Source organism: Pelophylax lessonae (genome assembly GCF_965119305.1).
Source record: "Pelophylax lessonae genome assembly, chromosome: 4".
Lineage (NCBI taxonomy): Eukaryota > Metazoa > Chordata > Amphibia > Anura > Ranidae > Pelophylax > Pelophylax lessonae.
The window spans coordinates 23,446,200-23,471,365 of NC_138771.1; the positions used below are offsets into that span (position 1 = coordinate 23,446,200).

At 44.8% G+C, this 25,166-nt stretch overlaps 1 protein-coding gene across 1 annotated transcript in view; it reads left to right on the top strand.

The window, feature by feature from the left end:
• The first annotated feature begins 9,317 nt into the window (after positions 1-9,317).
• SPG21 (SPG21 abhydrolase domain containing, maspardin) overlaps positions 9,318-25,166 on the top strand; it is a 98,056-nt gene continuing 82,207 nt past the window's right edge. The window contains exon 1 of the mRNA XM_082253194.1: positions 9,318-9,419. The gene's annotated coding sequence lies outside the window, so the exon portion shown is untranslated. The remainder of the gene's footprint in view (positions 9,420-25,166) is intronic.

The window sequence follows — 25,166 nt, forward strand, 5'->3', positions numbered from 1 at the left end:
CTAGATCACTGATAAGAACACATACAACACTTGATCTTTGCCAATTTCAAATTGGTATAAAAAATTTTACCAGCAGGGCCTGTTCCTGTGCCCAGTAAGAGTAACTGCGAGGGGTTGCAGTGTTCAGGCACCACCAACAACCAAGGCCCAATTATTCTGCACCTGTATGACAAGTACATGCGATTTCAAATTTGTATGGATTTTTTAGTAGCAGGGCCCGTTCCTGCGCCCAGCAAGAGTAACTGCGAGGGGTTACGGTGTTCAGGCACCACCAACAACCAAGGCCCAATTTTTCTGCACCTGTATGACAAGTACATGCCATTTGAAATTTGTATGTATATTTGTATGTAGCACTACTCTCTTGGGAGCTGCTGATTACGGGTTCCCCTGGGTTATCATTAGGAACGACATGACAGTTCAACATTTCCCAAGTGTTTTTATTTAGAGCTTGGGTAGGAGAATGGAATGAGTGTGATACTCCAACTTTATACAACTATGCACAATTGGCTGGGACGACTTAACCACTTTAGCCCCGCTCACATGGAGGCTACTGCGGCAAAGTGCCGCGATCCCGTCCAGCGACGTAGACCTACGTCGCTGGACTCCACCCCTTGTGGGCGGCGCTCGCGCGCCGCCGGAGGCTCGCTCCCGCTGTGTTCATTCACAGCGGGAGTCGGGCCAGGGGAGGAGCAGCGGCGATTTCCGCTGCTCTGCCCCGATCGTCGGGGATCGAGTCTGGAGATCCGCCCGCTGTGTGTAAACACAGCGGGCGGATCTCCATAGTGACAGGGACTGACAGATCGGAGTGTTCAGCATAGCTGAACATGCGATCTGTCCTTCTGTCACACAGTCACCTCCCCCCTCACACGTCAGTAAGCACCAGGCATACATTAACCCCTCACTCTCCAATAAAATTAACCCCTTCCCTTCCAGTGTCATTTTTACAGTAACAGTGCATATGTATAGCACTGATTACTGTAGAAATGTCACTGGTACCCCCCAAAGTGTCAAAAATGTCAGTCAAGGGTCCGATCTGTCCGCCGCAATGTCACAGTCCCGCAAAAAAAATCGCAGATCACCGCCATTACGCGTTAAAAAAAAAACACCAAAAATGACAGAAATCTTTCCCTTAGTTAGTAAACGCAATAACTTTTGCGCAAACCTAATCTAAATACGCTTATTGCGATTTTTTTTACTAAACATAGGTAGCATAAAACAAATTGGCCAAAAATTTTAAAAAAATTTGATTTTGATTTTTACATTTTTTTTGGGGGGAATTTCTTATAAAAAAATGTGAAAAATATTGTTATTTTTTCAAAATAAACGCTCTTTTTTTGTTTATAGCGCAAAAAGTAAAAATTGCACAGGTGATCAAATACCACCAAAAGAAAGCTCTGTTTGTGGGAAAAAAAGGACGTAAATTTCGTTTGGGTACGGCGTCGCACGACCGCGCAATTGTCAGTTAAAGTCGCACAGCGCCGAATCGCAAAAAGTGGCCTGGACGGAAAACAGCAAAATCCTCTGGTGGTAAAGTTGTTAAAAATGCTGAGTAACGCTGAGTAACACTAGTCACGGCTAGGCCGCAGCTGTGAAGTAGAATTAAGTAAGCTTCCTGAGGTAAACTGTACTGTACTGCAGAACAACTTCAGGGTCCTTCCTATTTGTTCCTATTCTTAAGGGTCAACTACACGGCACCCCTTTTACTGTTAAACTTCCTGTGTGAGCTGGCTGCTTGATCCCCCTGACTTCTCTGTAGTGGTCCCCTTTCTGAGGCAGACCCTTCGGCAAATCTCCTGGTACTCACAATACTGTTTTTCCCAAAAGACTCTGCCAGCAGCTCCACTTGCCAGCGCTCTGGATCCTCTGCAGCTCAGCTCCACACCTGGTTCACTAGGCCGACCGCCTGAACCACTTTCCTCACATCTGCAGGAGTGAGAGACAGCCATCCACCTCCTCCTGGGACTTTGCTCCTGCCAAAAGACCACCCTGTCACATGCTCCCTCAGTATTTATGGCCAATCCAAGGATGCATTGCAGGAATGCCAACCCACTGAGACAGCCATAAACCCTGATGTGCTACTGGTTAGGTTTCCTCCACTGTCCAACAAGCTCCCTCATTGGATACAGTGGGGACACTCCCTCAGAACCAGTAAATCACACCTGGAAACATATGACAGGCAAACTAACAGATCAAACTCCCCTTATAAGCAGCAGGAGTAATAAATGCATTTACCTAGCACCTGTCTAGGAGGTTACTACATGTATATGACATTTTTTGCTTTAGAAATGTCAGTATTGCTGCAGCAGGCTACATACATCGTAGAGATGCACTACTTTACAGGCACATTAAGGGGACCCCCCAGGCACGATATTTGAAGGAATTTTTCATTTTTATAGTTTCACTTTAAGCCCAGAGATGTATAGTAACGAAGTAGAACTACTTAAGTACTGTACTTAAGTACCGAAATGCAGTATCTGTACTTTCCTAGAATAGAATTTTTTTCTCCTACTTCTACTTTTACTTCACTACATTTTTTCGATGATTTCGATACTTCTACTCAAGTATTTTTTTTTTTGTGCTGCATAGTTACTCGTTACTTTTAAAAAAATTACCACTGCCAGAACAGTAGATGGCAGGTTGCATAAAGCTCAAAAAAATGTGTATAATGTCATTTGTAAATCAGCGCATACGAAAATAAAGGCTGTGTATAATAAAAGCTGCTATACCAAATCTTTCCAATAAAAAGAAAATATGAAACAAACAAATAAATGGTGCTACAGCGCTTAAAGTGCATCAAGAAACTACTAACAAACACAGGTTAATCATTTGAATAAATCATTTGAAATAATAAAAACAATATGATGTTCAAACTTTTGACTTCTTTCTTTAATAACAACTACATAACACAGTACTTGTACTTCTACTTTCAGTACTTGAGTAGAATTTTTTTTTCAAAACTACTGGTACTTTTTACTTTTAGTACTTAAGTAGCAAATTTTTTGAAAAAACTACTTGCAATACTTAAGTAAAAAAAATGTTGAATACTTTAGTACTTCTACTTAAGTAACTTTTTCTGCGAGCACTTCCACTTCTACTCAAGTAATTTTTTGATCGAGCACTTGTACTTTTACTCAAGTAGAAATTTCGAGTACTTTATACAAGTCTGTTTAAGCCTCATTAAAATCAGTAAATCACTGCTTCTTTTACTACTTCTTACCCACCTCCATTGTTCTGGGACACCGTTACATGACGGATTACCAGTACTGCCTCTCCCGCGCGCTCTCGGAGGCGCGCAGAGCGGAGATCGTGGCCGTGCCGTGTTGCTAGGACACGTCGCGACCCCGATCTCGGTAAAGAGTCAATGACAATCACAGCCGGTCACATGTAAATGAGGAAGTGCCGTTTTTCGGCTCTCCTCGCCTCACACTGTCAGAGTGTGAGGCGAGGAGAGCTGATCAGTGGCTCCTCCTCACAGGGGAGACAAAGACAGGTAATCAAAGCACTGCTCATCAGTGCCCTGATTACACAAAAGTGAAATAAAGTGCCAATCAATGCCCACCATCAGTGCCCACAGTGTCCACCATCAGTGCCCAAAATCGGTGCTCATAGTGCTGCCAGTCAGTGCCCATCGGTGCCTGCTAATCTAGGCACTGATTGGCACTGACTGACAGCACTATGGGTACTGATTGTGGGCACTGATGGCGCTGCCTATCAGTGCCCTTCAGTGCCGCCCATCAGTGCCCATCAGTGCCCCTGTCAGTGCCACCTCTCAGTTCCCATCAGTGCCACCTTTCAGTGCCGCCTATTAGTGCTCATCAGTGCCACCTATCAGTGCCCATCAGTGCAGCATATTAGTACCTCCTCATCAGTGCCACCTCATCAGTGCTCATCAGTGCAGCCTATCAGTGCCCATCAGTGCCGCCTCATCAGCGCACATCAGTGAAGGATAAAAATTATTTATTTTCAAAATATACTCACAGATAATAAGAAAAACCTTTTTTTTTTTCAAAATTTTCTGTCTTTTTCTTTTTTTTTTTGTAAGAAATAAAAAACTCAGCGGTGATTAAATACCTCCACCCAGTCTCATTAGCCTCTCACCTCACACTTAGCCCCTGTGTCACCAGACGGGCTAGTAAGACAAACTTTCTCCAAGGATATCACCAATATAGATCAAATCAGTATTCCTCTTCATCAGAAGATAAGGCTCACAGGTAACAGATCACAGGTCCATAAAGCGGGTTACAGGTCCATAGGAAAACAAAGGTCCGGACATAGTGCATTACCGCAATAAATGACTTTATTGAACATAGCATAAAATCATAAAAATTACCTTGTAAAGCACTATACAAGTGCATGTGATGAGCAGATTGTATTACACACAGCGGTCTCGACCGCAATGGATGGCGGGTGACGTCAACAGCCCCTCCCCCTTCGCACGCGTTACGTCCCACTGCACGGGACTTCCTCAGCTGAGGAAGTCCCGTGCAGTGGGACGTAACGCGTGCGAAGGGGGAGGGGCTGTTGACGTCACCCGCCATCCATTGCGGTCGAGACCGCTGTGTGTAATACAATCTGCTCATCACATGCACTTGTATAGTGCTTTACAAGGTAATTTTTATGATTTTATGCTATGTTCAATAAAGTCATTTATTGCGGTAATGCACTATGTCCGGACCTTTGTTTTCCTATGGACCTGTGACCCGCTTTATGGACCTGTGATCTGTTACCTGTGAGCCTTATCTTCTGATGAAGAGGAATACTGATTTGATCTATATTGGTGATATCCTTGGAGAAAGTTTGTCTTACTAGCCCGTCTGGTGACACAGGGGCTAAGTGTGAGGTGAGAGGCTAATGAGACTGGGTGGAGGATTACCAGCACATTGAAGAGCACTGAATGTTTATATCTTGTGCATGCTTCACCATAATTTTCACCTGTGGACTGCTCTCCTCGATATCTTCTTCATAATCCATATTTGATAGCGCTGCACTTTTTGTTATATATTTGTTATTGGGACTTTTGGTTTATTGATCCTTTAGTGCATAGCAGCTTTCTATTATATTATTTTATACAGTTGCGCTGAATTTTTATCTATTATTATAGGTGATTAAATACCACCAAAAGAAAGCTCTATTTGTGTGAAAAAAATGATAAAAATTTCATATGGGTACAGTATAGCATGACCGCGCAATTGTCATTCAAAATGTGACAGTGCTAAAAGCTGAAAATTGGCCTGGGCAGGAAGAGGGTGAAAGTTTATAACAACTTCCTTTTCATTGCTACATGTTCCCCAGGTCAGGACCCGGACCCCCATACACATTTTTGGGGCAATAACTTGCATTTAAGCCTTCAAAATGAGGCTGTTTGATTTTCGATGTTCGAGTCCCATAGACTTCAATGGGGTTAGTTTGTTCGCACAAACTTTTCCTCTGTTTGCGGTGTTCTGGTGCGAACTGAAAAGGGGGGTGTTTGGCTCATCACTAATCAAGAGACCATAGGTTATAATGGTCAAATGCGCTTAAACCGGCAGGTGGATCTCACAGATGGAAATGTTGACTGCAGGTATGGGATTCCATATAGACTCAGACATAAATGACTAAACAAAGTCCCATAGTGAAGTCCATCAAAATGAATGTGATGTTTATTAAAAATAAATATGCAATTACATCAAGAAGGTCAGTATACAGCAGATAAAAATTCCAACAAGCTGTTGGCTAAACAAACACCGCTCTCGTGTTCGCGGCTCTGCATGCGTGGTTACGTCACCTCCAAGCCAATTCTGACGCGTTTCGTCACCAATGACGTCTACGGGGGACGGGACGGTTTGTAAGGCTGAAATCGCATTGCACAGACATCGCAGGTGATCTGCACAGCAATGCGGTCCAAATAACACGCAATGTCTGCCATCACACCAAATTTGATGTCTGTGCAGGTGCAGGATATCAGCGCAAGAAAGCCGAGGGACGAAGGTGAAAATTGGGATCAAAGGCGAACAAGGATGGACTCCATAGACTGGCATGTGTTTTTTTTTTTTAGCATATAGAGACAATGACCAGGGGCTATAATATATATATATATATATATATATATATATATATATATATATATATACACACCTAGGTGGATAAGGTGGTTAATACATGGTGACCGTTCATACAATTTGTGCTGATCTGTAGCTAACACCGTGGGGTATCAGGCTGTCCCCTGGGTCCAATTGGAGTTGATGCCATTCCTCTGCTCGATCTACATGTGTATTACATACCAGTTTCTGGTTGTCCCCTGGGTCTAATTGGAATTGAAGCGACTCTCCTGCCAGCCTACAGGCGCACTATATAACCAGTATCTGGTAATCAGATTCTATACTGGTGGTGGATTAGCACGTTGGTGATTTTCTCAGCTTTATATGCACCTTACTATATTTGTGGATAAACACAGAAGGTGGATTTTCCATTTTCTTGGTTCGGATCTATCACAGAGACTTTATTGGACTATTAATTTTCTATATTCATCATTCATTATTTATTATTGAGCACTATATTTATGTTTATACACATTTATACCACTAATTTATGGTAAATTACTCATATTGGGTGATAATTATGATTGAATTTAACCACTTGCTGACCGCTCACGTTGAGGGTACTGCGGCAAAGTGGCTCGTTATCGTCCAGCGACATAGACTTACGTCGCTGGACAACGTCCCCTCTCGGCGGCGCGTGCGCGCGCGCCGCTGGAGGCTCACTCCCGCTGTATTCAGACACAGCGGGAGTCGGGCCAGGGGAGGAGAGGCGGTGATCACCGCTGCTCTTCCCCGATCGTCTGGGATTGAGTGTAGAAATCCGCCCACTTGTGTAAACAAAGCGGGCGGATCTCCTCTGTGACAGGCAGGGACAGATCACAGGATTCAGCATAGCTGAACTTGCGATCTGTGTCTGTGTCACACAGTCCCCTCCCCCCATACATGTCAGTAAGCATGAGGCATACATTTAACCCCTTGATCACCAATAAAGTTAACCCCTTCCCTGCCAGTGTCATTATTACAGTAACAGTGCATATTTTTAGCACTGATTACTGTAGTAATGTCACTGGTAACCCCAAAAGTGTCAAAAATGTCAGTTAGGGGTCCGATCTGTCTGCCGCAATGTCGCAGTCCCGCAAAAAAAATCGCAGATCGCCACCATTACTAGTAAAAAAATAGACAATAAAAAATGGCAAATCTTTCCCATAGTTAGTAAACGCAATAACTTTTGCGCAAACCAATCAAAATACGCTTATTGTGATTTTTTTTTTATCATAAATATGTAGCAGAAAACAAATTGGCCTAAAATGTTAAAAAATTTAGATTTTTACATTTTTTGGGGGGAATATTATATATCAGAAAAAAATATTGTTTTTTTTTTTCAAAAGTGTAGCTCTTTTTTTCAAAAATTAAAAATCGCACAGGTAATCAAAAACCACCAAAAGAAAGCTCTATTTGTGGGGAAAAAGGGACATAAATTTAATTTGGGTACAGTGTCGCACGACCGCGCAATTGTCCTTAAAGAAACGCAGTGCCGAATTGCAAAATATAGCCTGGTCAGGAAGGGGGTAAAATCTTCCGGTCTTAAAATGGTTAAAAATACACTCATTGAGGATTTTTTTTGTCAAAGACATGTAGCTAAATACATTTTGGCCTAAATATATGACCAAAAATTGAATATATTGGATATTTTTTAACTGTCAAAGTAGAAAATGTCAATTTTTTCGCAAAATTTTCGCTCTTTTTTTATTAATATCGCAAAAAATAAAAAGCACATAGGTGATCAAATACCACCAAAAGAAAGCTGTGTTTGTGGGATAAAAAGAACGTAAATTTTGTTTGGGTACAGGGTTGCATGACCTTGCAAAGTTAAAGTCACGCAGTGCCAAGTTGCAAAAAGTGGCCTGTACGTAAAGCAGGAAAATCCTCCGGTGGTAAAGTGGTTAACCACTTGCTGACCGCCGCATGACTATTTACAGCGGCGGTCAGCCACTCGCAGGCAAAGTGACGTAGGACTACGTCGGTAGCCTGTGAGGCTCTAGGGAGCAAGCGCGCGACGCTGGAGGCGCGTTCCCGCTCGCTCACGAACCCCCCCGCACGTGTGCCCGGCGGACCCGATGTCCGCCGGGCACTCGCGATTGTCCGTTACAGTGGGAGAAAGGCAGGTGGCTAATGTAAACAAAGCCGCCTGTCATTCTTCCCTGTGTAAGAATGGAGATCACACGGTTCTACTATGTAGGACCGTTGATCTCTGTTCTTACACCTCAAGCCACATCCAATCACAGTTAGAATCACGCCCCCTGGGACACACTTAACCCCTCCCTCTCAAAAAAAGTTAACCCCTTCACTGCCAGTGTAATTTTACAGTAACAGTGCATATGTATAGCACTGATTACTGTAGTAATGTCACTGGTACCCCCAAAAGTGTCAAAAATGTCAGTCAAGGGTCCGATCTGTCCGCCCGCAAAAAAAAATCGCAGATCGCCGCCATTACTCGTTAAAAAAAAAAAACCAACAAAAATGACAAAAATCTTTAGTAAACGCAATAACTTTTGCGCAAACCAATCAAAATACGCTTTTTGTGATTTTTTTTTTTGTTTACCAAACATAGGTAGCATAAAACAAATTGGCCTAAAATGTTAAAAAAATTGTATTTTTACATTTTTTTGGGGAATTTCATATAAAAAAATGTGAAAAATATTGTTATTTTTGCAAAATTGATGCACTTTTTTTGTTTATAGTGCATGATCAAAAAATTGCACAGGTGATCAAATACCACCAAAAGAAAGCTCTGTTTGTGGGAAAAAAAGGACGTCAAATTCATTTGGGTACAGCGTCGCACGTCCGCGCAATTGTCCGTTAAAGTCACGCAGTGCCGAATCGCAAAATAGGCCCTGGTCTTTGAGCAGCCAAATCCTCCGGGGCTTAAGTGGTTAAGGAGACACACTCCTATTTTAAATTTGATGTCTGTGCAGGATATCAGTGCTAGGAAGCCGAGCGATGTAGATGAAAATTGGGATCAAAGGCGAACAAGGATGGACTCCATAGACTGGCATGTGTTTTTTTTTTTTTTTTTTAGCATATACAGACAATGACCACGGACTATAAATATATATACTTTATTATCATAATAATAATTGTATTCAGGTGAGGTGGGAGATCATGGAAGAAGCACACAGTATTGGACAGACATGGAAACAGCATAACAGGAAGTGGAGGACATTCTGGTCTCCATGGCGACGTTTCAAGCAACGCAACCAGGAAGTAAATCTCTCTCATGTGACTGGACGCTCCGCCCACCCCTTAGCCCCGGTCATATGATCTTGACGTCAGGCGGCCCGGTTGAGAGAGCGGGCGGCGGAGGTGTGAGAGGAGCGGAGAAGAAGCTCCGGAGCTGGGGAGGTAATGAGTGAGGGGAGCTGGGGATGTGACGGGGAGGGCGGCCTCCTGTGTATACGGTATGACCAACCCTACAGACAGGCCAGTTTAGGGGCTCATTCTCACAAGGTGCCCATGCTGTGTAAAGCATTGTAAAAAGCATCGCTGTTTTTTTTTTTTTTTTCCAACTTTATTGAACCTGACACTACATTCCTTCTATTTACATTGGAGTGCACTATAGTGGATGCAACGCGCTGCACAAACGTTCTCCACGACCTACGTTTTTGGTGTGCGCTGAAACAATAGGACGTGAAGGGGATCGCTGGGTCATGGGGGTCAACGGTGCCGGTGTAAACGGTTCCTGGGCCCCCGTTTGCATGGGCGTAGTCTAGAGCTGTGCGATTCTGGATAAAATGAGAATCACAAATTTTTTTTTGCTTGGAATAAAAATCACGACTCTCGGCGTAACATTATACAACAAATTTGGCCAACTTTACTGTTTTTTTTTTAAAAAGAAAATTAATTAAAGTGTATTTTTTCCCAAAAAACTGCGTTTGAAAGACTTCTGCGCAAATACAGTGTGACCTAAAAGATTTCAACGATCGCCATTTTATTCTCTAGGGTCTCTGCTAAAGAAAAAAAAAATATACATAATGTTGGGGGGGTTCGAAGTAATTTTCTAGCAAAAGATACTGATTTTAACCACTTGCCGACTGCCTAACGACGATTTACGTCGGCGGTCAGCCCCTCCCAGGCAAAGTGACGTAGATCTACGTCGCTAGCCTGTGAGGGTCTAGGGAGCGAGCGCGTGCCGCCGGAGGCGCGCTCCTGCGTGGTCACAGACCCCCCCCCCGCGTGTGACCGGCGGACCCGATGTCCGCCGGTCACTCAGCGATCGTCACTGCAGAGGGAGAAAGTCAGGCGGCTAGTGTAAACAAGCCGCCTGTCATTCTCCCCTGTGTAGAAACACTGATCACACGGTTCTAATATGTAGGACCGTTGATCATTGTTCCTACACTTCAAGCCACAGCCAATCACAGTTAGAATCACGCCCCTAGGGACACACACAGCACCTCCCTCTCAAATAAAGTTAACCCCTTCACTACCAGTGTCATTTTGCAGTAACAGTGCATATGTATAGCACTGATTACTGCAGTAATGTCACTGGTAACCCCAAAAATGTCAGTCAAGGGTCCGATCTGTCCGCCGCAATGTCGCAGTACCGCAAAAAAAATCGCGGATCGCCGCCATTACGCGTTAAAAAAAAAAAAAACAACAAAAATGACAAAAATCTTTCCCTTTGTTAGTAAACGCGATAACTTTTGCGCAAACCAATCAAAATACGCTTTTTGTGATTTTTACCAAACATATGTAGCATAAAACAAATTGGCCGAAAATGTTAAATTTTGATTTTTACATTTTTTTTTTTGGGGGGGAATTTCATATAAAAAATGTGAAAAATATTGTTATTTTTGCAAAATTGACGCTCATTTTTTGTTTATAGCGCATGATCAAAAAATCACACAGGTGATCAAATACCACCAAAAGAAAGCTCTGTTTGTGGGAAAAAAAGGACGCCAAATTTGTTTAGGTACAGCGTCGCACGACCGCGCAATTGTCCGTTAAATTCACACAGTGCCGAATCGCAAAATACCCCCTGGTCAGGAAGGGGGTAAAATCTTCTGGGGCTTAAGTGGTTAACTTGTAAGCGACAAGTGTCAGAAAAAGGCTTCGGCCCCTTTCACAGGGGCGGTGCACCTGGCGGACTCCATTTTGCTCAGCAGGGATCGATCCGCCGATCCCCGCTGAGCAGGCGGATGACGGCTCCGTCTCCACTTACTTTGCAGTGATGGAGCTGTCAGAGCCCCGCTCTCCTCTATGGAAAATTGGTATAACGGACCGCCTGTCCATTCTCATCCGATCCTCCAGACCGATGGATAATAGGATTTCCATCCATCTGGATTTCACAGACAGGATCGGATAGCAGCGGGTGTCGGCAGACATGTTTCCGCTGACATCTGCCCCTCCACAGGGATGCATGGAGCCTCCGATCAGGTCCTGATCTGGAAAGCCCGTGTGAAAGGGTCCGGCTCCATTCATACCTGAGCGCGTTTTTTGCAGGCGTTTTTTGCAGGCGTTTTTTGCAGGCGTTTTTTGCAGGCGTTTTTTGCAGGCGTTTTTTGCAGGCGTTTTTTGCAGGCGTTTTTTGCAGGCGTTTTTTGCAGGCGTTTTTTGCAGGCGTTTTTTGCAGGCGTTTTTTGCAGGCGTTTTTTGCAGGCGTTTTTTGCAGGCGTTTTTTGCAGGCGTTTTTTGCAGGCGTTTTTTGCAGGCGTTTTTTGCAGGCGTTTTTTGCAGGCGTTTTTTGCAGGCGTTTTTTGCAGGCGTTTGGAGGCAGGCATTGACATCTAACAAAAACGCCTGTAATCTGCCAAAAAAGAAGCTCATGTACTGTTTTGAGCTTCAGGCGTTGTGCTTCATGCAACAAAACACTCATATGTGAACAGAAGCCTTTGAAATGAATGGGATTTTGCTTCTTGGGCGTTTTGAGACTTCAGAAATTAGCGTTTTAGGCTCCATTCACACCTGAGTGTAAAGTTTTCAGGCGTGTTTTTTGGGGCTTGTTTTTTTTAAGGCATTTTTTTTTTTTTTGTGTTTTTTTTCTGCCTTTTTTTGCAGGTGTTCAGAGGCAGGCATTGGCCTCTAACAAAAACGCTTGTAATCTGCCAAAAAACAAGCTCATGTACTTTTTTGAGCTTCAGGCGACAAAACACTCATGTAAACAGGGGTCATTGAAATGAATGGGATTTTGCTTGCTGGGCGTTTTGAGACGTCGGAAATGAGCGTTTTACAAGCTGAAAACCGCTCAGGTGTGAACAGGGCCTTAGCCTTTAAGAGGTTAAACTGCCCTCACTTACAGACGGAAGTTCATTCCTTTGATGTAAAAGAAGGAAATGTTACATTGTAAAACATTGTGTTTATGGTCAAATTACTTTTGGTGTTGCTGGGAAACTGGCAGCTGGACCGTACAGCGTCTTTGGTTTCCTAGGGTGCAAGTAACTGAGGTTGGTAAGGTGCAAGTAACTGAGGTTGGTAAGGTGCAAGTAACTGAGGTTGGTAAGGTTGCAAGTAACTGAGGTTGGTAAGGTTGCAAGTAACTGAGGTTGGTAGGTTGCAAGTAACTGAGGTTGGTAGGTTGCAAGTAACTGAGGTTGGTAGGTTGCAAGTAACTGAGGTTGGTAGGTTGCAAGTAACTGAGGTTGGTAAGGTTGCAAGTAACTGAGGTTGGTAGGTTGCAAGTAACTGAGGTTGGGAGGGTGCAAGTAACTGAGGTTGGTAGGGTGCAAGTAACTGAGGTTGGTAAGGTTGCAAGTAACTGAGGTTGGTAAGGTTGCAAGTAACTGAGGTTGGTAAGGTTGCAAGTAACTGAGGTTGGTAAGGTTGCAAGTAACTGAGGTTGGTAAGGTTGCAAGTAACTGAGGTTGGTAAGGTTGCAAGTAACTGAGGTTGGTAAGGTTGCAAGTAACTGAGGTTGGTAAGGTTGCAAGTAACTGAGGTTGGTAAGGTTGCAAGTAACTGAGGTTGGTAAGGTTGCAAGTAACTGAGGTTGGTAAGGTTGCAAGTAACTGAGGTTGGTAAGGTTGCAAGTAACTGAGGTTGGTAAGGTTGCAAGTAACTGAGGTTGGTAAGGTTGCAAGTAACTGAGGTTGGTAAGGTTGCAAGTAACTGAGGTTGGTAGGTTGCAAGTAACTGAGGTTGGTAGGTTGCAAGTAACTGAGGTTGGTAGGTTGCAAGTAACTGAGGTTGGTAGGTTGCAAGTAACTGAGGTTGGTAAGGTTGCAAGTAACTGAGGTTGGTAAGGGTGCAAGTAACTGAGGTTGGTAGGGTGCAAGTAACTGAGGTTGGTAGGGTGCAAGTAACTGAGGTTGGTAGGGTGCAAGTAACTGAGGTTGGTAGGGTGCAAGTAACTGTTAGCTCAATCTTGTCAGGAGGCAGGTATAAGATGATTTACGACCCTTCAGTGCTAACTCCCCCTGTGTAGTGAATTCTCCGTCTGCTGGCCAGGAGATGCGACGACACATAGCAACTTAAGCATAGCGTAGACATCTAGTTTATTTCAAGTTTCGCTCGCACATTTAAAGGAAATTTGGGCGGCAAAAGCCCGTTTAAACCAGTTACAATTCATGGGTCAACTTATCAATAGAACATATCTCACAGAAACAATACATGAAAAGGCCCTTGTGTTCCCATACATCTCTGTCAAAATTGTGTTTTGTGGGAAAGCCGCTCCGTCTGTGTTCAGCTGTCTGATGTGTTAATGTAAGCAATTGTGTTCAGGTGTTGTCTGTCGTCTATATGCAAAATATCCAAGTGTCCAGGGTGTGTGAATGAGATGTGTTAGTCTGACTCGTTAATATGTAATTGCAATGGACCACATTCCATTGGAAAGTGGGCATGAGCTGAAATGTATTATGAAATATAATATTTCAGTAAGGCACGTTGATACACTCTTTCAGTAACTGAGGTTGGTAAGGTGCAAGTAACTGAGGTTGGTAAGGTGCAAGTAACTGAGGTTGGTAGGGTGCAAGTAACTGAGGTTGGTAGGGTGCAAGTAACTGAGGTTGGTAGGTTGCAAGAAACTGAGGTTGGTAGGTTGCAAGAAACTGAGGTTGGTAGGTTGCAAGAAACTGAGGTTGGTAGGTTGCAAGAAACTGAGGTTGGTAGGTTGCAAGAAACTGAGGTTGGTAGGTTGCAAGTAGCAGAGCTGTGCACCATCATTTGTTACAGGACTCCATTTCAGCCTCTGACGCTGTCTGGCAAAGCTACACCAGCGTCCTATCAGCCAATGCTATATGTCATTGGTTGCTAGGATGCTGGTGGTTGAACTGCACAGTGTCATTAGTTGCCAGGCTGCAGGCAGCTGAGCTATATAGCAAGCTTGGTTGTTATTGTGGACCATAACAACCAATGGTGCTCTCTGTCCCAGCTACCACCTGCATACTAGCAACCAATGATGGTATGTGTCACTGTCATTGGTTGCTAGGATTCTTTCAGCTGGCCCACACAGCATCATTGGTTGCTAGTGCACAGGCAGATGAGCAGTACAGCATCACTGATGGTGCACTATAACAGCCAATGACGCTGTCTGGCCTAGCTACACCCGCATCCAAGCAACCAATTATGTTGTGTCATTGGTTGTTAGGATTCTGGCAGCTGCCCCACACAGCATTGTTTGTTGCTAGTGCTCAGGTAGCTGAGCAGTACAGCATCACTGAATGTGATGGTGCCCTATAACAACCAATGGCGCTGTCTGGCGCAGCCATCACCAGCATCTTAGCAACCAATGATGTGTAATTGGTTGCTACGAAGCTGTCAGCTGGCCCACACAGCGTCATTGGTATGCTCAGGGAGATGAGCAGTACAGCATCACTGATTGTGATGATGCCTCATAGCCAATAGCGTTGTCTGGCCCAGCATACTAGCAGCCAATGATGCTGTGTGTCATTGATTGCTAGGGCACTGGCCGCTAAGCCACACAGTGTCATTTGTTGTTAGGGGGCAAGTGGCTGAACTGTATAGCGTTATTGGTTGTTGCTAACAAGGATGTTGTGGCCTGGCTACCAGCATCCCAGAAACGAATGACACTATGTGTTGGTTGCTAGGCTGCAGGCAGCTGGGCTGAACTGCATCATTGGGTGTTATGGTGCACCGTAGCAACCAATGACACTCTGGCCCAGCTGCCATGGTCATCCTAGCAAACTGTATTGCTATGTGTCATTGGTTGCTAGGATATTGGCAGCTGGGCTTCACAACATCATGGTTGCTAAGATGCATGCAAGTGAGCTGCACAGCATCGATTGAGTTCAAAATAAGAACCAGTGAACCTCTTATGTGTCATTGGTTGCTAGGCTGAAGACAGTTGAGCCTTTATAGCCTGATTGGTTTTTATGGTTTCAACGTAAAAACCGATGATGCGGTCTGGCCTAGGCACCACCATCCTCCTAGCAGCTAATGATGCCACATGTCATTGGTTGCTAGGACGCAAGCAGCTGAACCCTACAGCAATATTGTTATGGTGCATTCCAGAATTGTACTACTTTGCTGTGCAGTAGTGGTGTATTAACCACTTGCCGACCGCCGCACGCCTATTTACTGCGGCGGTCAGCCCCGTACAGGCAAAGTGACGTAGTGCTACGTCGCTAGCCTGTGAGCCTCTAGGGGGCGAGCGCGTGCCGCCGGAGGCGCCATCCCACCCCTGCTCGTTCCCTAACATGTCCACGCATGCGGGTCCGCCGGTTACTCGCTATCTCCCCGTGGAGAGGGAGAAAGGCAGGCGTCTGATGTAAACAAAGCCGCCTGTCATTCTCCCTGATCTAACTGCAGAGATCATACGATCCTGCTATGTAGGATCGTATGTCTCTGTGGTTACATCACTAGCCACACCCCTTTACAGTTAGAAGCACGCCCCTAGGGACACACCTAACCCCTGCATCACCAATAAAGTTAACCCCTTCCCTGCCAGTGTAATTTCTACAGTAACAGTGCATATGTATAGCACTGATTACTGTAGAAATGTCACTGGTACCCCCAAAAGTGTCAAAAATGTCAGTCAAGGGTCCGATCTGTCCACTGCAATGTCGCAGTCCCGCAAAAAAAATCGCAGATCGCCGCCATTACTCATTAAAAAAACACCAAAAATGACAGAAATCTTTTTTTTTTTTTTTTTTTTTTTTTTTTTTTTTTTTACCAAACATATGTAGCAGAAAACAAATTGGCCAAAAATGTTAAATTTTGATTTTTACATTTTCTTTTTTTTTTTTTTTTGGGAATTTCATATAAAAAATGTGAAAAATATTGTTGTTTTTTCAGAATTGTCGCTCTTTTTTTTGTTTATAGCGCAAAAAGTAAAAATTGCACAGGTGATCAAATGCCACCAAAAGAAAGCTCTGTGGGGAAAAAAGGACGTCAATTTCATTTGGGTACAGTGTCACACCACCGCGCAATTGTCCGTTAAAGTCACGCAGTGCCGAATCGCAAAATAGGGCCTGGTCAGGAAGGGGGTAAAATCTTCCGGGGCTTAAGTGGTTAAAGGTGTAGCGTCTGTTCACCTGTGTGTATGTTTACTTTGTAATGTTACTAAGGGTTCATTTAGACCTGTGATGCCCTTTGAACAGTAATCCATGTTCAGATTGCTTTTCAGAGGGCATTTAAAAGGTGGTGAGAAGGAATCATCACACCTCCTCATTGCCTGATTTGTCCATATAATGCACTGCACACATTTGCGGCATGTTCTCATTAAACTCAATAGGCAAGTAAGACAGGTGGTACTGCCTGACAAACTGCACCTTTGGTTAAAAATGTTCCGTTTTTTGGAACGGAACAGAACCCTATTTTTCCTCCGTTCAAAAAACAGAAAGGAAGGAAAATCTGATGTCAGCGGTGTCATCCGCTGACATCCGCAATGCCCATAGACTTACATTATGTCCGTATATTATCCACAAACGGATGGGATGATATGCAGACATACGGAGCGGATGACACAAGTGTCATCCGCTCCGTGAAAAAAAAAAAAAGTCCCGAAGCGGAGAAAATCAGCGGAGCGGCCGTGTGAAAGAGGCCTTAGTGTGAACCGACACTCGTACTTGATTTGTTTATTGTTTAAAACTTTTCTACATTAATAAAAATATATTTTCACCCCTTAAAAAAAAATAAAAAATAAAGGAACAGTGTAAAAAAAAAAAAAAAAAAAAATTAAAGCGCCCTATTTCTCTTTGCTTGCACAGGTGATAGTCTTTCCTAGGGCGCGCAAATAATCTAGCATCGGCCCTGGATACAAAGCCTCCTCACCGCCAGGCAAGTGCTCCTTGAAGAGCAATCTGAATGCGTATCACTCTTTGTAGATCAAAGAACATGTGAACGAGCCTTAAGGCTGCATTTACACAGGCAGCCCCCAGAGAAGACTCGGTTTCTTGTCAGTAAAGAAACATCCCCTTACACACAACGTGTAAGAACTGCAGCAGTGTGGCCACCTGTGTAAATCAATGGCAGATGCTGCAGCTAGAGTGTATCCTCTCATCTGAGCGGGTACGTGCAGGTGGCAAAAATAAGCTATGGTTTTACCTCCAGCCCACAGGAAGCGGTCACGTGATGACAGGCCACCCAATCAGCTTTGGTCAGGGAATTCCCTACCTTGTGGCCGCACATAACAAATGGTCAGGGATGCTGGTGACATCATTGACCTAATATAGCCACGATTGGACAATGTCATTGACCAAAGATGGTTCATTGGCCATATTAGGTCTAGAATACCACTAAATCCCACCCCCTGAATATATACTGTGTGTGTGTGTGTTTTTCAAAGGAATTATTAGAACATGGGGACACTGTAGTGTCCCCATCTTCTAATGTGCCTAGAAAATATCCCCCACACCATTAAACCACCACCAGCAGCCTGAACCGTTGATACAAGGTAGGATGGATCCATGCTTTCATGTTTAGAGAAAATTTCAAGTTTTTGGAGGAACTCTGCAGGTAGGTTGTTCCAAACATCTTGGAGAAGTAAGCACAGATCTTCTGTGGATGTCGGCTGCCTCATCCTTCTGTCTCTTCATGTCATCCCAGACAGACTCCATGATAAGATCAGGGCTCTGTGGGGGCCAAACCATCACTTCCAGTACTCCTCAATCTTCTTTGCATTGAAGATAATTCTTAATGACATTGGCTGTATGTTGGGGTCATTGTTCTGCTGCAGAATAAATTTGGGGGCAATCGCACGGTTCCCTGATGGAATGGCATGATGAAGTATCTGCCTTGAGGACACCATTGATCCTGACCAAATCTCCAACTCCATTTGCAGAAATTCAGCCCCAAACTTGCAATGATTCTTCACCATGCTTCACAGTTGCCTGCAGACACTTATTATTGTCCCACTCTTCAGCCCTTCACCAACAAAACTGCCTCCTGCTACAGCCAAATATTTTATATATTTTACTCTTCAGTTCAGAGCACCTGCTGCCATTTTTCTGCACCTCCTTTCCTATTTCTTCCTGCATAGTTGAGTCGCTTAGCCTTGTTTCCATGTCCTATACATGAAAACCTAGGAACTGGAGTTTCCTATGGTTACTTCCTGGAATTCTGTGACATGTAGTTACTAGAGATGGACTCAGGAGTGTTCGGGTTCGTAGTTCCAACCCACTTGCTTGATGCCACCTGGAAGCTCATACTGCACACCGCTAATCACAGGCAGTGAACAGCTGGAGACCGGGAAATGTCTCACTGCCTGTGATTGGCGGTGTTCAGTGTTGACTTCCTGGTGGGATCGGGCAGGTGGGTTGGGACTAGAATCCCGAAAACTCCTGAGTCCATCTCTAGTACCTACATGTCACAGAATTCCAGGAAGTAACTGTAGGAAACTCCAGTTCTTATGTTTTCATGTATAGGACATGGAAACAAGGCTAAGCGACTCAACTATGCAGGTAGAATTAGGATATGGTGCTCTGAACTGATGAGTTCTTAACCGCTTGCCGACCGCCGCACGACTACTTACTGCGGCGGTCGGCCCCTCACAGGCAGAGCGACGTAGGTCTACGTCGCTAGTCTGTGAGGGTCTAGGGAGCGAGCGCGCGGTCACGGACCCCCCCCCCCCCGCGCGTGTGACCGGCGGACCCGATGTCCGGCGGTCACTCGGCGATCGTTGGTACAGTGGGAGAAAGGCAGGCGGCTAATGTAAACAAGCCGCCTGTCATTCTCCCCTGTGTAGAAACAGTGATCATACGGTTCTACTATGTAGGACCGTTGATCATTGTTCCTACACATCAAGCCACAGCCAATCACAGTTAGAATCACACCCCTAGGGACACACATAGCCCCTCCCTCTCAAAAAAGTTAACCCCTTCACTGCCAGTGTAATTTTACAGTAACAGTGCATATTTATAGCACTGATTACTGCAGTAATGTCACTGGTAACCCCAAAAGTGTCAAAAATGTCAGTCAAGGGTCTGATCTGTACGCCGCAGTACCGCAAAAAAAATCGCAGATCGCCGCCATTACGCGTTAAAAAAAAAAAAAACAACAAAAATGACAAAAATCTTTCCTGTTGTTAGTAAACACGATAACATTTGCGCAAACCAATCAAAATATGCTTTTTGCGATTTTTTTTTTTTTTACCAAACATATGTAGCCGAAAACAAATTGGCCAAAAATGTTAAATTTTGATTTTTTAATTTTTTTGGGGGGAATTTCATATAAAAAAAAATGTGAAAAATATTATTTTTGCAAAATTGACGCTCTTTTTTTTGTTTATAGCGCAAAAAGTAAAAATCGCACAGGTGATCAAATACCACCAAAAGAAAGCTCTGTTTTGTGGGGAAAAAAGAACATCAAATTCGTTTAGGTACAGCGTCGCACGGCCGTGCAATTGTCCGTTAAAATCACGCAGTGCCGAATCGCAAAATACCCCCTGGTCAGGAAGGGGGTAAAATCTTCCAGGGCTTAAGTAGTTAATATGAAATATTTGTCTGTAGCAGGAGGCAGTTTGTTAGTGAGCCCATCTCTAGCAGTCACTGTGACCTGTGATTGGGCACTGTTGTGTCACACATTTCGCAGAGCCCGCCTTTTGAACTACAGAGCTGCTGAGAGGAGTCAGTACAGGAATCGCTGCTTGCAGGCAGCAAGGTACCATGGGATATGTAGTCCTTTTAGAAATGAAGGAGAAGCTGGGAATCTTTCTTATGGAAAGAGACGGCTAGCAGACAAGCAGCACTCACAACATTGAAGGATATTTTCAAGGCCGCCTATACTGGATTGTCAGATATAACTATTGTTTATTTTATTATTGTTATTATTACAATGGCACTGTTGTATAATGAAAGTGTGTGTGCTGTCACTCATTTTGTGGCTTCTTGTGTATAGCAATGTGCTTTAGTATAACGTTTCTCATTTTATCACTTCTGCATTTTACTTCCTGTTGTGACTAGTAGGCCTCCATCTGTGCTGATTCTTGTTTTACATAGGCAGCTCTTATTAGATTTTTAATGAGCGGCCTTCAATTATTAATATTCAAAGACAATGATCCTAATGCATATAAACTGTGAAATTCTGCCTTCTGTGGTTGTATCCTTCACATAACTAAAGTGTGTCCCCCCCCCCCCCCCCCATGCAAGATGTTTGCTGCTTCATTATTATTGACCATTTCAGCTCAGGAAGGTCTTACCCCCTTTAATGACCAGGCCATTTTTTGTGATTCGGCACTGCGTTACTTTAACGAAAAATTGCGCTGTCGTGCGATGCTGTACCTGGATACAATTGATGTCCTTTTTTTTCCCCACAAATAGGGAATTTGATCACCTCTGCTGTTTTTAGATTTTGCGCTATAACCACTTGCCGACCAGTCACTGGGCCTCTACTGCGGCAAAGTGGCTCGATTCCGTCCAGCGATGTAGACCTACGTCGCTGGACTCCTCCCCTTGTGGGCGGCGCCGCCGGAGGTTCGCTCCCGCTGTTTTCAGTCACAGCGGGAGTCGGGCTAGGGGAGGAGCGGCGGCGATCGCCACTGCTCTTCCCCGATCGTCGGGGAATCGAGTCTGGAGATCCGCCCGCTTGTGTAAACAGAGCGGGCGGATATCCTAGGTGACAAACAGTGACAGATTGCAGGGTTCAGCATAGCTCAACATGCGATCTGTCCCTGTGTCACTCAGTCACCTCCCCCCACACACGTCAGTAAGCACCAGGCATACATTAACCCCTCCCTCTCCAATAAAATTAACCCCTTCACTGCCAGTGTCATTTTTACAGTAACAGTGCATATTTATAGCACTGATTACTGTAGAAATGTCACTGGTACCCCCAAAAGTGTCAAAAATGTCAGTCAAGGGTCCGATCTGTCCGCCGCAATGTCGCAGTCCCGCAAAAAAAATCGCAGATCGCTGCCGTTACTCGTAAAAAAAAAAAAAAAAAACCCACCAAAAATGACAGAAATCTTTCCCTTAGTTAGTAAACGCAATAACTTTTGCGCAAACCAATCAAAATACGCTTTTTGTGATTTTTTTTTTTTTTTTTTTACCAAACATAGGTAGCAGAAAACAAATTGGCCAAAAATTTAAAACATTTTTTTTGGGGGGGAATTTCATATAAAAAAATGTGAAAAATATTGTTGTTTTCTCAAAATGTACGCTCTTTTTTTTTTTTTTTTGTTTATAGCGCAAAAAGTAAAAATCGCACAGGTGATCAAATACCACCAAAAGAAAGCTCTGTTTGTGGCAAAAAAAGGACGTAAATTTTGTTTGGGTACGGCGTCGCACGACCGCGCAATTGTCAAAGTTGCACAGTGCCGAATCGCAAAAAGTGGCCTGGGCGTAAGACAGCAAAATCAAAGTGGTTAAACAAAAAAAGAGCGACAATTTTGAAAAAAAAAAAAAAAACGCCATATTTTTTTTACTTTCTGCTATAAAACATTCCCAATAAAAAAAATTTAAAAATCAAATTTTTTTTTTATCAGTTTAGGCCAATTTGTATTCTGGTACATATTTTTGGTAAAATAAAAATCCCAAAAGGTGTATTTTAATTGGTTTACGCAAAAGTTATAGCGTTTACAAACTACGGGATATAATTTTATTTTATTGTTATTATTGGTAATGGCGGGGATCAGCGTTTTTTTTAGCGGGACTGCGACATTGCGGCGGACAGATCGGAAATTACATTTTTTTTAACTTTTTGGGGACCAGTGTAGGGCTGCACGATATTGGAAAAAAGTACATTGCAATATTTTTTTTTTTTCCAACGATATATATTGCGATTATTGAGAGAGCCATCAATCCAGGCTAAATACAGGGTTAATGTTACTGTAGTGATTCACTGCAGCAGTCTTCTTCTGATTGTACTACAGGGCAAGCCAGGGTTAATGTTACTGTAGTAGGATTTGGGAAGTAGTGCAGCAGCCTTCTTCTAAATGTCATTGCAGTTGCACCATACAGGGCAGGCCAGGGTTAATGGTAATGTTGGGAACTGCAGGTTAAAGTGGAGTTCCACCCATTTTTAATATGTTGGATTACATAGATGTATGTAAATCCCCCCTTTAAAACGACTTTTACCAATGGAAACTTTTTTTTTTTTTTTTTTTTATGCTAGTAAATACCTTATTTTCTCGTTTATTCCTCCTCTCCTCACTTCCGGGTCCAATCGGCGATGACGTCATTCGGCAATTCGCAGTGTGTGCTGGGATGTATTCCATGCTAGAAATCTCGCAGTATTACCCAGGAGCTGAGCTGTACTGTGTGTATTTAGGCCGTGACCTGCCCCGCCTCCGCCCCGCCTCCTCTCAGTGAGTTGTACTGTATGCATTGTATTCAGGCCGTGCTCTGCCCTGCCTCCGCCCCGCCTCCTCTCAGTGAGCTCAGTGAGGATATAATGCTTTCAGTCCTCACTCACTGAGAGGAGGCGGGGCGGAGGCGGGGCAGAGCACGGGCTGAATACAATGCATACAGTACAACTCACTGAGAGGAGGTGGGGCAGAGCACGGGCTGAATACAATGCATACAGTACAACTCACTGAGAGGAGGCGGGGCAGAGCACGGGCTGAATACAATGCATACAGTACAACTCACTGAGAGGAGGCGGGGCGGAGGTGGGGCAGAGCACGGGCTGAATACAATGCATACAGTACAACTCACTGAGAGGAGGCGGGGCAGAGCACGGGCTGAATACAATGCATACAGTACAACTCACTGAGAGGAGGCGGGGCAGGTCACGGCTCAGTACAGCTCAGCTCCTGGGTAATACTGCGAGATTTCTGGCATGGAATACATCCCAGCACACACTGCGAATCGCTGAATGACGTCATCGCCGATCGGACCCGGAAGTGAGGAGAGAAGGAATAAACGAGAAAATAAGGTTTCTCTTACGTCCTCCGACAGTCGCCGCCTCTTCATATTCGTCACATATGGGGTATTAGACTTTGCTCCGAAGGAGTAGCTAGGCAACAGAATATGTTAACAATAAAGCTTTAACATATCCCACCCTCAAGGGGTGGTCCCCTCAGTCAATACCCTCCTACTTCCTGCAACCATATCTCAGTTTTAATGTCTAGCTTGTCAGGAGTGGCTGGCTCTCTCTGTGCTGGGACTTTTTGTCCCAGACTCTTTCTTCTTTTTGATATTTTGTTTGAGTTTTCTCTCTACCTTTACTTAGCTGTTATTTTTGTCAGCATTAGTTAGTTCTTCGGACGAAGAGGATCATGCGGACTGGGTCTCGGGCTGATCCCCCTGGTCGCAGTTCGTGGGTCAGTGGCTTCCCAGTCTGCCATCGAGCGTTCAGCCAGGTAACGCTCCTGGCACGGTGAACGACCCATCCCTGTTCGGTGCAGGGATGATTGGTGAGGTGGCTACCTCACCGGACGCTGTGCGGTTTCTGAACCGCCATTGTGTGCGTCTTGAATTGCGACTCTCCCTGCCTCATGTGCAGCGGCTTGTTCGCCTGTGCGGGTTCCCCACGCCATGTGAGGTAAGTGTATCTATGTGGGGACCTGTCTGTCTGGGGGGGGTCTCAGTCTGGGACTGTGTAACCTGCCTTTAATCACACTGCTTGTCTCCCTATATCTCGGCTGCATGCTGTGGGCTGCAAGGGGGGGGGGAGCTGTATGACACTGAGTATGTCAGGCTGGGCAGTGTGAGGAGCTGTGTGCTGTGGGGCATGTTTTTAATGGCATGTTGGGGCATATACAGCGATCGCTGCGGCGATCTAACATGTATCCATATAATGGGATAATATTGTGTGTGATTTTATGCACTGTGGAGCGGCGATTTCGGCGCCAAACGGCGCCATTTTACCGGCGCCCGCTCCGGCCGCATGGTTTACATGCACGGCGGCCATTTTCTTGTAGCCTCCATAGGCTTACATGGAGCGCCCTGGCAGCATCACTTCCTCTCTCCTGGAAGCACCGATCGAGGCAGCAGCAGCAGCGGAGTCTCCTCAGGTTTTATCCTTCTATTCCTGTGTTCCATTGCCTGTATTCAGTCTGTATATTCCCTGTGGGGGTCTCATTGTGCCTGAGTGTGGTGCGGTGGGCTGCGCTTGCCGCGCTTGCTGTAAGGGGGCAGTTAACCCTTGGTTGTCTGGCATACAGGGGCAATGGATTCTCAGGAGGGCAAGTTTCCCACAGTATTGGTGGAAAGCCAGGGGACCGCTGTTTCCCCCCCCAGGGGGGGATTTGGCCACTATTGTGGCTGGCCTTGCTGCACAGGTGCAAATGCTGGTGGCTGCTCAATCTACTAAACGGCCCAGAGTTGCTCTGTCCTCTGATTCTGAGGGTGAAGGTGATGGGGCTGTTCTGGCGGGGACCCCCCTATCGGGGTCCCGCTCCTCTCTTGATCTAGTGGGGTCTGAGGTAGAGGCTGAAGTTGAGGGGGTTGATAATTCTCCCCCTGGCTCGCCTGAAGAGCTTGCAATCATGGATGAGTTGATTGCTTCCATTAAGCAGACGCTACGTTTGCAGGACGAGGTGTGTCCCCCAGCTGCCTTGGCGGCTTATGGGACGCAGAGAAAACGCAGGACGCCGCAGGTTTTTCCCTGCAATGCTGATTTTCAGCGCGCTGTTAAGGACCAATGGCGCGATTTGCGCAAGCCTTTTGCGGTACCAAGTAAATTTAAGCTGCGTTATCCTTTCTCGCCTGCCACTGATGAACGGTGGTGTGTGCCTCCGCCAGTGGATCATGCTATTGCGGTTTTGAACAAAGCCACTGCGATCCCTGCAGAGGGATCCCCTGTTTTCCGTGATGCCAC